Source organism: Chelonoidis abingdonii, chromosome 8 (genome assembly GCF_003597395.2).
Source record: "Chelonoidis abingdonii isolate Lonesome George chromosome 8, CheloAbing_2.0, whole genome shotgun sequence".
Lineage (NCBI taxonomy): Eukaryota > Metazoa > Chordata > Testudines > Testudinidae > Chelonoidis > Chelonoidis abingdonii.
The window spans coordinates 64,493,793-64,510,343 of NC_133776.1; the positions used below are offsets into that span (position 1 = coordinate 64,493,793).

General features: G+C 53.9%; 1 protein-coding gene across 5 annotated transcripts in view; it reads right to left on the minus strand.

Moving 5' to 3' along the window:
- Positions 1–16,551, minus strand: part of KLF8 (KLF transcription factor 8) — a 90,278-nt gene that overhangs the window by 29,231 nt on the left and 44,496 nt on the right. The window lies entirely within an intron of this gene.

Here is a 16,551-nt window from a genome sequence, read left to right on the forward strand (position 1 = left end):
CCTCTACCCTGCCAGTCCTGAGCTGTGAGGTGTGAATAGTCTGACAGCTCCACCCTGGCCTGACCCTGGGTGGAGCTCCTTAAAAGGGATGGGCTGCAGACAGGGGAGGGAAGGGAGGGGCTGAGTGCCAAGCCAAGCCTGCAGCTGCCGGCTCCTCCCCTGCCGCCAAAGCATGCCAGTCCGCCCGTCCCCAGGTGGGGAGGCCTCGCGGGGCAGCGTTCGGCTCCTTCCCCCAGCCTCCATCCCTTGGCACCCACGCAGGAGCTGCAGCAAAGTGGGTCATTCCGCCAGCGAGCACCCGGCGCTTCGGAAGCCAGGAAGGGGCAGGCAGGGAAAGGCAGCCTGACAACTGGTTGCAATATTTAGACACAATGCTCGCCATGGCAACGGCGAGTGTGCAAGATCCAGCAAGGACAGGGAGGTCATGGTGTGCTCCCCGCAAGGGGACAGATGGGAGGGGATTGACAGAGGGAGTAATCAAAGGCTCCTCTTAAAAGAGATAGATCTGCTGCACGCTGTCCTCCAGGGAAGGGAGGGAACCTGTAGTCTGCAGCCTCCCCTCCCAGCAGAAAGGCAGTCCAATGCACGTCTGGCTAGGAGATTCCCCTCAGGGCTTGTGCTAAGGGGGGATGGCCCTGTGACACCCCCAACCTTCCCTTCAAGCCATGTGCGGGCCACGGCACACCAGGTGGGAGCAGGGCAACAGAGAGATTCACACATGCAAACCCTCCCCTTTAACCGCGCCCTGGGTTAAGACCTTAAAAGATAGGACCCTTCAGGGCTCCCTGTGGGATGGGGTGATGAGGGAACTCCCCCTAGTCCACCCTTCCCTGAAGCCTGGGGCAGGGGAGAGGGCTCAAGAGCAGACAGCATTGAGCTATCACCATCTTTAATTCACTTACACCAAGGCAGGTTCTTAAGAGGCAGGACTGCAGTGTCTTAAAATCAAACAGCTGGGGCTGCCTGCTTCAGGGGAGCAGACAGCCGATGTCAACCCGTTGGGCATGCAGCCCGCCTCCCAGCCGAGAGTTGGATACCAAGGGTTACTGCCCAGCCTACCCAAATCAGCCGGATATTTGCGCCTGTCTGCCCTACAAGCACAACAGCGTTTCAGCAGCCAGCTGGCAACGCTCCTTCGACCCGACCGCGACATGCACAGCTTGAGAGAGTTGCTTCTGCCTGGCACCCATGGCTGAGCCGTGGTGGCAGTAGGGCATGCTGGGAAAGTCTGGGCAGCTCTCCCCCAGCGCCTGCAAAGCGTCCCTGGGTTGCCTAGTGCACACAGCAGGGAGGGAGGAAGAGCCGAGCTGGTGGAACAGGTACCGTTAGGGGGGTCTGTTCCCAGCACAAATGAACAGTGGGCCAAGCTGGAAGCCAAGGATGCGCCAAGCTGAGGCAGCTGGCAGGGGGGACATGGGGTGGAAACTGGAACAGCAAATACGTGTGTGGACACAAGCTACATCTGGAGGTGATCACACCCCAAACAGATACAGGCTCGGAAGCTGTAGGGAAAACAATGCCTTCCCCGCTCACACACACCTTCACAGCTTCCTAGGCTGAACGCTCCTGAGACACTCCACTGCACCTAACTACAACCTCCCATACACACTGCACTAACACACCCCCTACAACACCACACTGAACCCTTAACACCCCATTCCACCTACTTGCAATGCCCTCTTTGCACTGACACACCCCCAACAATAGCACCATGCTGAACCCCCGATACCCCACAGCACCTCCCTACATTCCCCCACTGCACTGACACATATTACAACAGCACCTCACTGAAACCCCCAAGACCCCACTGCACCTCCCTACAAACATCTCCTCACTGCACTGACACACCCCCTACCACAGCACCACGCTGAATCCAACACCCCATTGCACCTCCCTACAACACCCCCGCTGCAGACACGTGCCCTACAACAGCACCATGTTGAACCCCCCCATACCCCACTGAACCTCCCTTCACCTCCCCACATTGCACTGACACCCACCACCACCTACCCTCACACTGATGTTCCCCTAGCACCTCACTGCACCTCCATTCCACACAATCTCACTGCACTTGCATACACTGGCCTCTCCCCAAAGCACATACCCTCATAACCTCTCCCCATTACACCCACACTCTCCCCACTCTCCAAGGCTTCAGCGCCCCTGCTGCTACCTAGTTTTAACCTCCCACCATGCCACCCTAGCCTGAGGCTGGCTCAGCGACTCGGTTCCAAAGGCAGCATCTGCCCCTCCCGATGGGCTGAAAGAGGCAGATGGGGGTGGTAGGCAAGGGTTAAACAAAGCGTGGCCTAACGCAGAGCAGCTGAGATGAGAGGTGTGGAGCCAGACACTGCGCTGGGGGGCCCTGGCTGCTGCTGCTGACAGGGCTATTTCTCCAGCCCAGGCTGGCTCCAGCGGAGCCCTGCCCTGGCTCTGGGGTGGGCGAGGCAGGGAAACGAAAGGCCTCCCTGACTCCACCCTCCCAGCTCCCAAGCTGAACAAACAAAACCCTCTGGAGCTCCAGCTGGGCAGGAGGCTTGGGGTGGGGGAAGGCAGAATAGAGAGGAGCCTGTGTTCCCCCAGCACCGCTATTCACCCACATCACCAGGGCTGGCGCAGTGGCTCCGGCCTGGAACGCCAGCACAGCTCCGGCAGCCGCCTCCCGTGGAACCAGGCACCACTGGGTTGGGCCAGGCCCACAAAGGGAACAGCATGGGGTCAGAGCTGTGTGAGTGGCAACGGCTGGAGCAGCACCCAAACCGGCCCTACGTCCTCGCTTCCCCGATCCAGGGCCAGGCTGCTGGAGGCAAAGGGCCAGCTGAGAAGCCTGGGGTCTTTGGAAGCAGTGGATTTGGTTGGGGGCCCATCTCTAGTGAGAAGGAGAAATAAATCCCATAGCTGCTGACATGAGAAGTCGAGGTGGGTGGGGAACAGTGGGGGACGGGAGGCTGGAGCTCCATTCCTTTCTTATTCTGCCAGCTGGGCAAGTAGGTCTCCAATAGAGAGGCCACACACCACACCTCTGTCTGCTTCTCTTGGCAGACAGCCAGGGCCAGCCATATGGGGAGTAGAAGCTAGTGGTCTCAGGAGGCATTGAGCTGTGAGGGATAAAATCAGATCCAAAGATGCAGTGGGCATTACCTCCCACTGACAGGTCACTCTGTTCCCTTGTGATCCCTTTAACTAGAAAATGCCTGGCCCGTGTGCCAATGCCCATTCCCAAACCAATGACCCCTCCACGTCCCCAGCCCACTGCCATACGCTCCCGGAAACGATGCTTAGCAATGGCTCCGCCCTGGAGGTGAAACTTTCTAGGGCAGACAACCTGAACAGGCAAAGACAGCGCCGCCATGCAGACAGTGCCACCCCAGGTTACTGGGCAACCAATGACATCATCCCACCAACGTCAAGAGCACCAATTGCCACCGAGGCCAGCACAATGACTACATTCTGTCCTCAGAGGGATTTTGGATCTATTTCAATGTCTCACCAGCCTACCTGGCAGGGAGAAATTGGTTTGGGCAGCAATTCCACCTCCTGTACCATGCTGAGGCTGGGCTAAGGGGAAATCCCAAAGCTTCCACTGGGTGTATGAAAATCCCCACTCGAAATTCTACTTCTGGCACCCTGCACTCGAAACTCAGTGGGTGCCTCCGTCCACCAGCCCTGATGGCCATGGCAGCTGAGCAGATCAGTGGTCATCATGGACCAGGGCTGTCATCGGACTGCCACGGGGAAGCTCTGAAAAGGGCGAGGAAACCTTGGCCACTTCAGGCTTTAGACACATGATCATCTCCTTGATTTTGGGGGGCATTACGAACCCAACCCAAAGGCTGGAAGCTACCTCAATATGCAAGGAAAGCAGATTTGCTCTGGTTTATGTAGGATCAGGCTATCATGGATGCCTCCTTCGCCCAGCCAGCCACAGGTAAGTGGACTGATCCTAGATTTAAAGTTATTCAGTTTCCTAAAGAGAAAAGGCCTTGGCTTGGCTGAGTTTAGGTCAGGGACAACTACCATGAGCCATCTACGCCCCAGCACTTTCCCATGATTGGGCCCACTTCATTCCTGTGACAGCCCATCAGAGTCCCTGGAGAGACAAAGGAGAGGGAATTCACTCGTACCTAAATGGAGCCCTTATGAGTGTCTCCAGACTGATCATGAAGGAACTCATAGCATGCCCATGGCCCCATCCTCTTCCCCAGCAAATAGGTATGGTCAGCTTCTCTGCTCCGCAGAGCTCCTATCCCCACTAGAATGGGCACTCTCTGACCCCACCCCACTTGTAAATGGGTGTGGGCACATTGAAAGCTCTAGGCATGTCCTCATCCATACCCATGACTGGGCATATTCCCCTCCCTGCCCTGCCACACCCTCCCAGGAATGGATATGAGCACATCTCGCACACAGCCCCAAGTGGGGTTCAAGATAGTTAAAACCAAAGCAGACTGTGAAGAACTTCAAAAAGATCTCACAAAACTAAGTCATTGGGCAACAAAATGGCAAATGAAATTTAATGTGGATAAATGTAAAGTAATGCACATTGGAAAAAATAACCCCAACTATACATACAATATGACGGGGGCTAATTTAGCTACCATGAGTCAGGCAAAAGATCTTGGAGTCATCGTGGATAGTTCTCTGAAGATGTCCAAGCAGTGTGCAGAGGTGATCAAAAAAGCAAACAGGATGTTAGGAATAATTAAAAAGGGGATAGAGAATAAGACTGAGAATGTATTATTGCCCTTATATAAATCCATGGTACACCCACATCTCGAATACTGTGCACAGATGTGGTCTCTTCACGCTTAACAGAAGAATATTCTAGCACTAGAAAAGGTTCAGAAAAAGGTCAATAAATAAAGATTAGGGTTTGAGAGGGTCCCATATGAGGAAAAATTAAAGAGGCTAGGACTCCAGCTTGGAAAAGAGGAGACTAAGGGGGGAATATGATAGAGGTATATAAATATGAGTGAGGTGGAGAATAGTGGAAAGAAAAGTTTTTTTACATATTCCCATCAATATCAAAACTAGGGTTCACCAAATAAATTAATAGGCAGCAGGTTAAAAACAATATAACAGGAAGTTCTTTCAAACGCGCGCACATGCAATTTGTGGAACTCCTACGAGGAGGAGGTTGTGAAGGCTAGGACTGTAACAGTGTTTAAAAGAGAACTGGATAAATTCATGGTGGTTAAGTCCATAAATGGCTATTAGCCAGGATGGGTAAAGAATGGTGTCCCTAGCCTCTGTTCGTCAGAGGATGGAGATGGATGGCAGGAGAGAGATCACTTGATCACTGCCTGTTAGGTTCACTTCCTCTGGGGCACCTGGTATTGGCCACTGTCGGTAGACAGATACTGGGCTAGATGGACCTTTGGTCTGACCTGGTATGGCCGTTCTTATGTTCCTACACACCCTCCCTCCCCGCCCCCAACCACAAGCAAGGGGTGCAAGACAAGACTATGCTGAGATGAAGAGGCACTGACACCAGCTGCTGTGGACCTTGAACAGCCCACACCCAGGGAAGGGCTTGGGGCCAAATCCCTGCCCTGCATTATAGTCTTGACCCATGAAGTGCTGAGATGTGTGCAGCCGGGCTTCCCTGCCAGGTCAAGGCTGCTTCATCTACGTCTGCTGCAGGAGCCCCAAATCCATCCAAAAGGGGCCTAAGGCTACAGAGAGGGATCCCCAGCAAACCCTCCTGCCATCTGAGCCCTAACCCACTGCTGATGTGGGGCCATCAGCAGAGTAACTGGCATCCTGCACCCCCTGCTATCCAGCACTGAGCCCTTACACAGCTCTGACCCAGCCCTCTATCCCAACCTGCAACCTCCCTGCTATCCCAGCTCTGGGGAGCTACTGCTCGAATCACAAGCTGCAACACATCCCGCTCAGGCTGGGGAATATGCTTGGACATGCACCAAGAGCCACGGAGCGGCACGTTTTAAATAAACCGGAATAAGTAAATACTCCTGTGCAGAGACTAAAATCACATTAATCAATAGGAAACACCCCCAGGGAGTCTGATCTATAACAGCTGGCCCATTAAGACATCTTCATGATGGGCTCCATATCCCTCTTAGTAAAGAAGCAGAATCACTGGGGTTCTAACCCCAGGCACTCCCCCTCACCACGTCTCAGTTTCCTCCATCTCTAAAATGGAACAGTGACACTGTGACCCTTCCATGGCAACATGCTTTGAGACTCTCACATGGCTGGGACCCTCGGAGCACATCATCAGAGTAACTTCCCCTCCAACATGTGTTCTCAGGCTGTAGTGAAGCCTCCCAGGACTGCAGCTTGCCCAGCAGGAAGCTCTAGCAGAGACAGGGCATCAGTGCTTTTACCACCATGCCACCCGTTTCTGGCAGTGGATCTAAGGGTAAAGATGCCTGGGTCCCGTCTGTGCTGGGCCAAGTGTTCCCCAATGACTCTGGCATGGAGTAGGCTTGTGTGAACATTCAAATATCTGCTCTGCCCAAGCAGAGATCCTCTCACCCCCTCTGCAGCAGCATCTCTCACTCAGAGCCGGGAACATTCCAGTTGCTCTCTTGCCCCTCCAGACAGCAGGGGAGAGGCCCTGGCAGCACAAGCTCCCCACCTAGGGTGACCAGACAGCAAATGTGGAAAATCAGGATAGGGGGTGGGGGGTAGTAAGATCCTATATAAGAAAAAAGATCCAAAAATTGGGACTGTCCCTATAAAATCAGGACATCTGGTCACCCTACCACATCCTCACCTTTGCTTGACGTCAGTGGCCAATTCCCATCCTGGTCCCGCTGAGCCGTGGGCACACCTACTTCCTGCAACCCCCAGCCCCGGCCAATCAGGTCCTTGCCGAGCCTCATCCCTCCTGGTCTCCTGTCCCCGGGGTGGGGAGAGCACTGAAAGGGATGAAAGCACATTCCTCTTTTGGGGGAGGTTCATTAGCTTCATGCTGGGCTTACTATGTATGCCCATCTATGGGGACTACAGAGATGGGACTTGTCCACTTAATGAGGGGAGCCTATAGCATCCATACATACCACTGGCCAGGCAAAGGGCCTTTGTGGGGAATCAAACCTGAGGCTGTGTTCATTAGTTTTACCAACAGCTTTCCAAGGCAGTCATGCCTGCATGCACTCCCCATCTACGGCAGCATCAGGGGTCCCCTACTCACACAGATCCCCTGCTCCCCTGCCGCTAGCCCAGGAGCCCAAATGGCATCAAACCCACGCAAAGGGCCTAAGCTAGAGAAGTGGTTTTAGATCAGGGGTAGTCAATTATATTTTGCCAAGGTCCAGACTCCAGAGAAAATAATAATAATTAAAAAAATGATAAGGAAAACAAAAAGGATTGCAGTGTATGTTCAAAGGCGTCTGACAGTCGGGATTTGACTGGCAGTCTGCTTATTGATGACCCCAGTTTTAGATCCAGGTTAGCCCCCTACTTCACGATGCGTGCCGCATCCTTAGCTGGTGGTGCCATGTTTAAAACACAGCTAGCTCCCCAACTCTCATTCTAGGCCAGTGCACACGGTCCTAATCCATCCCATCACCCCCCACCCCATGCAGGGCTGCACTGGTGAAAACGTCCCCTTTCACATGCCCTTTTGCTCTGGGCCATTAGTGCTTTCCAGCCAACTAGGCCCAATAAGGCTAGTTAGAGAGGAGCCTGCTGCTGCATAGGCAGCGTAAGACTGGCAGTGCCACAGGAAGCATCCCTGGCAGTGTGCAAACCAGCCGGACACACTCAACCACATCCTGCCCCCCTCAGGGACAGTGCCCTGCACCTCCTTTGGGTGGCCTGCCTTTGTTTCCTTTTGTTGCCTCTGTTTTCCACCATCACCACCCACAGCACTGCTCAGCCTCCTGAGCAATTTTCAGCCAACAAGCCAGGGACATCACTGTTCACCCTTCTGCCAGCCACTCCCCACTGCCTCAGAGCAGCATCCTGTACCCAACAGACAAAAACAGCCCACAGGAAAAACACTGCCAACCCCACCCTCTGGGATAACCTTACACAAGGGCACAGGCCCACAGAGGTTGCATCTGTCCTCAAGACCATGTTGGCTGTAGCATTATAGGAGTGACACCTGCTTTAACTCAGCATGGGCCAGCTCTACATGCTGCCTGACACAGACCCCGACCCCGACCCCCTGCATCCTAGCAGAGTGGATTTCTTTGCCATTGTTTTCCTCAATTGTCAAACCTCCATTGTTTTCCTCAATTGTCACCTAATCAATAGCTCAAAGATTATGGATCAATTAAAGGAAGGAACAAGGCAAAACAACTTGCAGTCATGTGATCCTGCCTCAGCAAATCAGAACACTTAGAATGTTAAGGGTGTGAAACATAACCTACCTATCTAGATGTTAATCCAAGGGCTTTTCTGTCTGCCTAGGTGGCTGCTGTTCAACAGAAAAGGCCCTTCTGAATGGGATGGGGTTATCATCCCTCAGTGCTGAAGACCAGTACCACGTGGGTGCTATTACTGAGCACTGAGTCACGGCTCTGGTCATTACAGTGACCTTAGACCTCACTCATAACTCCAGAGCATGGGGAGATGCCTGAAACTTGGTTCTGCCCTATATTTCAGGATATGTCTACACTACGGATATTATACCAGCATAGCTATGTTGGCATACCTACACCAGCATAACCCCATAGCGTGTAGTTGCTTTCAACACCAGAGTGTGTGTTTCCACTGCTGTAGGAACACCACCTCCCTGAATAACGGTAGCATTCTTCCATTGATGGGGGGTTTTAAGCATACGCCAGGCCTTAAAGTTGTGTGTGGGACTATTCCTCAACATCTACTGCCCCACCCCAAGAGGGTTCTCAGCTCCTTGAGTGCACTGTACCCCAGGATAGTTAAAGCTATATAACTTGCTAGTATAAGGGTTTGTCTGCAGAGGAGTTACACCAGTCTAACTAGACTGAACTAATTTACACCAGCAATGACACCCCCCGCCCCCTTGTGGATACCGTGTGATATCAGAGGGGCCTTTTTCCAGGTTAGCCACTGTTGCTTTGAAAGGGTTTAAGGGGAGGGCAGGGATAGCTCAGTGGTTTGAGCATGGGCCTGCTAAACCCAGGGTTGTGAGCTCAGTCCTTGAGGGGGCCATTTGGGGAACTGGGGTAAAAATCTGGAGATTGGTCCTGCTTTGAGCAGAGGGTTGGACCAGATGATCTCCTGAGGTCCCTTCCAACCCTGATATTCTATGATTCTATAAAACCAGAAAAAGAAAACCCTGATGAGAGTGTCCACCCAGGGGTTAGACTGGTGTGACTACAGGAGTTGAAATTCACACCTTACCTTACACCACTATAACATCCCATGTGGACAAGCCCTAAGGTACAGCCTACATTCCACTCCTGTTTCCAGGGCAAACTTCAGAGGGGAGACTGAAATGCTCCTGTCACCTTAAACTGGCCTTGCAGGAAGAGGCTTTAGAGCCCAACTCCAAGACATCATGAGGTGCCTTAACATGTGAACTATAAAGCCAGGGGGAGCACATTGTCATGGGAGCAGCAGTGCCCCAACAAGGCATCACTTAAGTGGCAGCCCCTCTCATCCCCCCTTTGCTTATTCCCAGGAGGCCAGGCCATTCTTCATCTCCTCCACAGCAGTCTTTTCCCATGATCTCAGACTCCCTACCCCTCCCCTTTCAGCACCTGTGGGCTCTTCCTCCAGAAGGGGAGGGTCTCAGCACAGCCTCATTCCCCCCCATGCCCAATCCAGCCTTGTCCTCATTGACAGCCACCCGTTGAGGCGCGCTCTCTCTGATCTAGGATCCCTCCCCCTGCTGCTGGATTTCCAGCTGGGCCCCACCTGGCAGCATTTCTGTCAGGCCTGGGGGGAGGGGTTGCTCAGGCTTTTACCCAGGGGGCTGTAAGGGGAGTCTGGCAGCTAGGGAACTGAATGGCTGTGGGGGATGGTCTGGCTAGGGGCAGTGGGAGAGAACCTACAATTGTGAGGAGGGGCGGGACTGGGCTGGGGCTATTGTCCTGAGAGAAGAGAAAGGGTTAAACAGCAGGAGGCAGGATGGGTGTAGGGGGAGGGGACCAGCAGTTGGGAGCAGGGAGGGAGGGAAGACTAGGGTTAATGTGCAGCACAGCCTCCGCCTGATATTGATCTCCTGGGGGGATTACACCTGTAGAACTGCACTGGAAAACAGTGGAGTCACTCCTGATTTACATGGGGGCCCAGGGACGAAAGCCAGACCCTCCCACTGTATGGAAAGAAGGCTGCCCTGTTCCTTCTGCCCAGCTCAGTGCAGAGCTGGAAAGATGGAGGCTGAGGCATGGCAGCGGGCAAGGGTTGGGGAACAGCTGCCTTCACGGCTGCTCTCTCCCTGACCGGAGGGAGAAAGGGCAGCTCCCACTGACCCCCTCCCCAGCTGATCCAGACAGAGGCCCCAGGCGGGTTTCCCCCATGGAGCCAGAGGGCAGGCATTAGACCCTCTTTATTTGTTCAGCCTAGTCTCAGAGATGCTGCTCTGTAACTTACACTGACGAACCAAGCTGAGCTCCCTGCACCTCCCAAGGCAGCATTACCCTGGAGGGCCTCCAGCCACTGGGGTGGGGTGCCAGTCCTTGCTGCCCCACATCCCTGCCCCTGAAGTGCAGACCTTACAAACACTGTGGCACTAGGGCTACCACGCAGGGCTCTGGGCGCCTCGCCGGCTGTGTTTCCGCTCGGGGATGAAATCCGGTTGAACTTCCTCTGACTCCTGCTCTAAGGCTGCGGAGTTGCTCTTGTGACTCCAGCAGAGTGGGGAGCGGGTGAGCGCTCAGCGGTTACAGCGACAGCAAACAAAAGACTCATTTTCTCCAGGTTCAGTGGCAGTCGAAACCAACCCCTTCCTCCTCGTTTTTGCTGGGCATCTGCGCTGCCTCTCAAAAGGCTCGGTTTCCATCAGCAACCCCCACTGCCACCACCCACCCCTTCACCAGGGAACCTCTCCTGCAGCCAAATGCCCACCCCCACCCCATTATGCCCAGCTGAGCCAGCTCAGGCCCAGCCTGACTTGCTGCTATCTGAAAGGTCTATGGAGGCTGGACCCCCGGCAGTTTCCACTGGTAGGTCCAGGAGGAGAGTGGGCTGGAGGGAGAGAATATAGCTGAGCAGTCACTGGCTAACCTAGTCTGCATCCAGATCCTTTATCCCGTGGCTAGTGTAGCCAGCTCCCCCATGCTCAGCTCGACCAGAGCTGCTCAGCTGTTAGCTACCCAGGTGGCAGTGGGGCAAAGATGGTTCTTTACATCTAGCTTCTCAAAAAGGGCATGGACATTTTTTTTTTTATGACTCCAGGTGGTACTGTAAACCCACCAATGGCATCCAAAAGACACAAGGAAACACTGGAGACCAACGCTCTTCATCTTTTGCTGCTTGATGATGAAGGAGGCCTGGAAGGGACTTTGCAATGAAAAACTCTTGCTTTCCAACATCCTCATTTTCACCAGAGGATCAGTGAAATCTTCCCCACCCCCACCTCCAGCTCTTATCCCTCTGCACTGCTGGTGACAGTGTCCCTGGTTGGAAGGAGTAATCTGGACACAGAGGTGTGGGCAGGAAATAATCACACTTCACGGCAACTAAGCCAAGCGCTAGGCTCTGCCCGTCTTGCTGATGCCAATGCTCCACGAGCACAAAGAGTCTGTTCAAGGAAGCCAAAAGGCCACTTTTCATCATCAAGGACCAATTTAACATTGGTGGATTTCAGGTAAGCCATCCTCTGCTAGGACTCCCCAGACCACGACCACCTTACAGCCAAAACCAAGCTCATTATAGCCAGGCACTGGGATCCAGGACACTTGGGTCCTACTTTCTGCTCTGCAAACAACTCTCAGTGTGACCTCAAGCAAGTCACTTCTACCCTTAGTCCCAGCGTCTGCCCCATCCTCACTCCACAAATCTAGAACATCAGGACAAAAAAACAACACTAACCTGCCTCGCTAAACCATGGTGAAAGCCTAGGAGGAAAGGACCGAGATCGGCACAGGAAGGAGCCTCCTTTGCACCAGAAGGCTTCGAACGTGATCTCCTCCAGCACGGGCTGGGAGAGCCACGTCTGCGCTGCCAGACTCTATTCTACAGTGGCCTCCAAGCACAGACTGAACTTGCCTATGCTGGTGCTCCTAGAACCCTGGCAGGAACTGATGCTTCCATGGCCGTAGCCAGCAGCCACCTCCCTTGTAGCGCAGCCTGGTGGGGCTCCATCAGAGAAGACAAACGCAGCATCTCCTCAGAAAGAGTAACCACTCCAGACAGGTGGTGAGACCTAGGATCCAGGCCTAGTCACACGCTGCCTTACCTCCAGTAGCGTAGCTAGCATGGTGCAGGGGAAGCAGCCACTTCACCTCAGCACATTTTCAAAAAGCGACACCTGCTGGGCTGGCGCTGGTGGCAGCACAGCCAGAGGAGCCATTTGGAGGGGGTGCTCCTCGGCCATCACGCCACATGCTCAGCGCGACCCCAACATCGCCGCAGCCACTTTCTGCGGCGGCTCAGGGCTCGGCAGCCAAGTGCTCCCCACCCTTTGCTAATGCGGCGGGTGGGGGGAGGCGAAAGGGCCCCTGCACCTTTAAGGCCACCTGGCTGGCGAGCCCTGCGAGGAGCGCACCGAGTGACGGAAGCAGGCCGGGGACAGGCGGCGGCACAGGATGGAAGGTGAGCGGCGGAGGTCTAGTGCCTTGCACTGGCGGTTCAGGTGAGGGGCCCTCCGGGGCTGAGCCAGCAGGGCAGCAGTGCAGGCCGCTCTGTCTGGACGGGGGGCCCTGGTGTGGCACAGGAGCCTGGAGCCCAGGGTAGGGGGGACGGGATCCCGTGGATGGGGCCGGGTGGCGCAGCCCGACGGGGGATACCTGCAGAGCACACTGAGCAGGAGAGACTCTCCTGGGACTGCGGGGGGATGGGGGTATCCGCACCCCCGGGAAGCCCCCAGGAGTCCTGAGCCGGGCCTGAGGTTAACTGGGGGGAATGGGAGGAGCCGGGGGCGTGGCCAGAGGAGGAGCCAAGGGGGGACGCCTTTTTTATGTTTGCTCCCCCTACACTTAGAACCTGGCTACGCCACTGCTTACCTCCATTGCCAGGGAGGTTCCTGTCCCTTGCTGCAGGGCTGGAGAGGATCAGGACTGAGCCTGGAGCATTAGGCACTGTATTTATTAGAGGTAAAAGGGAGACTCCCAATCGGAAGATGCCCACCCACTCTCCATTACTGGCTGTCTTTAGTACAGCAAATGGATGCTTTTCCCTTCATTCAGCTCTGCACCCCCAAACCGAATACTTCTTTAGCGAGGCCCCTGGGTCGCCCCCCACAACACCATCCGCACGGCTCTGGGCATGGGTAGGTCACGCTGCTCGCAAACTGGATCCGGCCTATTGCCCTGTGCCTCCCACCCGAACGCACACCCTGCTGCAGGGCCCCTGCAACCTAGGAACGCAGCAGAATGTGGCTGTTCTCCCCTGGCTCCCTGCCTGGGGCAGGCCCCTCTCACCCTGTGGAGGCCAGAAACTGGCGTGACTTAAATGAAATGAGATAGAGTTGAGAAGGTAGGAAATTCACTCCCTGGAGAACAAGAAGCCCCCGGTCTTCAGAAACAGAGCGGAGACATCGCATGGGAATGGAGTGGGGTCAGGCCTCCCGGCAAAGGGGGAACCACGGGGAATGAGTAGCTGAGTCACAGGGACATGGAACAAGGGCTAGAGATGCAGGGAAAAATGGAACAGGGACAAGAGATGCCAGTGGCAACTGGGACCCAGTGCAGTCGAGTCACAGGGCAGGGCCAGTCAAAGGGGCACCTGGAACATGAGCAACTGTAACAGGACCCCCATCTAACTGCAGCCCTTGGGAGCCAGGCCCAGATCCTCAGGTATTTAAGCACTGAACTTCTGAGTAAGATGCCGGGCTGAGGACCTGGGCCCCTGAGGCTCAGCCCCAGCACCCCTCCATTAGCCTTTAAATTACAGGGAGGCTCTTGATTTCCTCCAGACCAAACACCTCCAGTAATTGGCGAAATCTAACTGGATTAGAGGGGAGCGCTGGGTAAAAATGTCTGTAAATGGCTAGGAATTAATTGGATACAGTCTAGTAATCGGATTGTTGGGCTGTAACCGCCCCGCCTGCTCTGCAGAGCCGCTCCCTGGCTTCCTCCCTGCCCATCCCCACCCATCCCCTCCCTGGGGGGAGGGGGGGAAATCGGGCAACGAAGCTGCTGCAATGCCTGCGGTGAGGGCCCCTCCCTCTCCCCCTAAAGACTCAAAGGCTCCCTGTGTGGAGGGGAGGGCGCCAGCCTCACGCCATTCCGGCACAGGGGACCGAGGCGTGGGAAAGCAGCCATCCGACTCCCCTCCTGGCTCCACTGGGGCCTCGCCTCTATTCCCGGGCACAGCTGGGAGCTGCAGATATCTGGGCAGCCCTCACGGATTTCATGAGAGCCGGGCTGTGCTCTGCAGAAAGGAGACACACCCTGCCTCTTAAAACGTCCACGCCTTCTGCAGGAATTTCCTCCCAGCTCAGCCTCTCCCTCCCTCCTCCCCAAGCAAAACCCCTTTCGCACACCACCAAGCGATGCCCTTTACATCTTCAATTTTAGTTAGTGCCAGGGAGGGCAGAAGATGGGTGCAAGAGGCAACCTTGGCACAGCTACCACCCCCCAGCACACCCCAATGCAGCCTCCGCTGGGCCAGATCCTCAACTAGGGTAAAGGAGCATTGTTCCCTTGAAGTCAGCCAGCACCAATTTATAGCAGCTGGGTCACAATAACAAAAACAACATCATCATCCAACAAAACAAAGAGAGACTGTCCTCGATCCTGCCAGAACCAGGCCGCTAAAAAGTAAGAAGGAAGAATTTGGTGACATATTTTATGAAGACATCTCTTTACGTGTGGAATTAATGCCACTTTAGATTACAGCAAACTAAGGAGTCTACTCTGTAGCATTGCTGTAGCCATGTCGGTCCCAGGATATTAGCAAGACAACAGGGGAGAGGTAAATATCCTATCTTTGACTGGACCAACATCTTTCTTACCAACAGAAATTGGTCCATTCAAAGATATTGCCTTCCCCACCTTGTGGCTCCAATATTCAGGGCCAGCGCTTCCATTAGGCGAGCCTAGGACGCCAGGATTCGGGGGGGGCGGCATTTTGCGTGCTCCCCACAGGGCGCACGGGACCTTCTGGTTATGCTCACGTTGTGCCACCGAAGAAGGACCTTCTGCCGATGTGCCGCAGAAAACAGCGGCAGGCAATTGAGCAGCTCAATGACTGCCGCTGTCGCCTGCGGCATTTGGGCGGAGGGTCCTTCGGCGGCGAAATGGGAGTGGAACCGGAAGCTCCCGCACACAAAATGCTGCCCCCTGAATTCTGCGTAGGGCGCCAGAAACTCTGGCGGTGGTCCTGCCAATATTTAGACAGTAGCTATGTCTACACTACAGGATAAATTCGAATTAGCTTAAACCAATTTTATAAAACAGATATTATAAAGTCGATTGTGCGCGTCCACACTAGGCACATTAATTCGGTGGTGTGCGTCCATGGTCCGAGGCTAGCGTCGATTTCTGGAGCGGTGCACTGTGGGTAGCTACTGTAAAATAATGAGGCCAATAAAGTCGATTTGCGTCCACACTAACCCTAATCCGATATAGTAATATCGATTTTAGCGTTACTCCTCTCGTTTTGTAGGAGTACAGAAATCGATTTAAAGAGCCCTTTAAATCGATATAAAGAGCAGTATAGTGTGGATGGGTGCAGCGTTAAATCGATTTACCGCTGTTAAAATTGGTTTAACAGTGTAGTGTAGACCAGGCCAGTTTGTTTACGTCTTGCAGTTCAGGCAGCCCAGGCAATGAAAATAAGCTTGGCAGTTTCACGTTGTTACACACTAGACTGCTGCAAGACCCCCATTTTTATTGTTTTCAATAAGTGGCCATTTGAATGTTGAGAAACTAAGTCACAGAGACATTTTTAGTGATGGTCAGTATTGAAACAACTTGTTTTTAAAAGACCTACCTTTGGGGTTATATTTGGGCTGTTAACATGTGCTGGCTAACCCCCCATCCAGATCCTGCCCCAGACACCTGAGGGCTTGTGTACATAGAAGAATTGACCTTAAGAGTTATTGTGGAATAGTTCTCAATGGAGTCACTTTATTCCAGAATATAGTTAGTACACTTCCAAAGCAGCGTAATTATTCTGGATACAGTCATTTATTCCAGAATAGACTGTCCATATGTTGAGCTATTCTAGAAGAGGTATTCTGGTCAACTTCCTCCCGTAGATAAACCCTTAGAAATCACTGATGTCTGGGGGAGGTCTGCTCAAAGATCAAGAGTAGTAACCAAACCCTGAGTTCCTTTTCTTCCCCCATCCCCATACTCCTTTCTCTGTTTCTCTCCCTCTTCCCCATCTTTTGATCACCTTGGTTTTTCCCCTCTTCATTTCCCTCCGTGCAGCAACTCCCAATTTCATCTCCACTTCTACTCCATTCCAGGCTTCACGCCCACTCCTGTCCATTGCTAAAATGATCAGCAATTAATGCTTGTGTCAAACTGACATAATTAG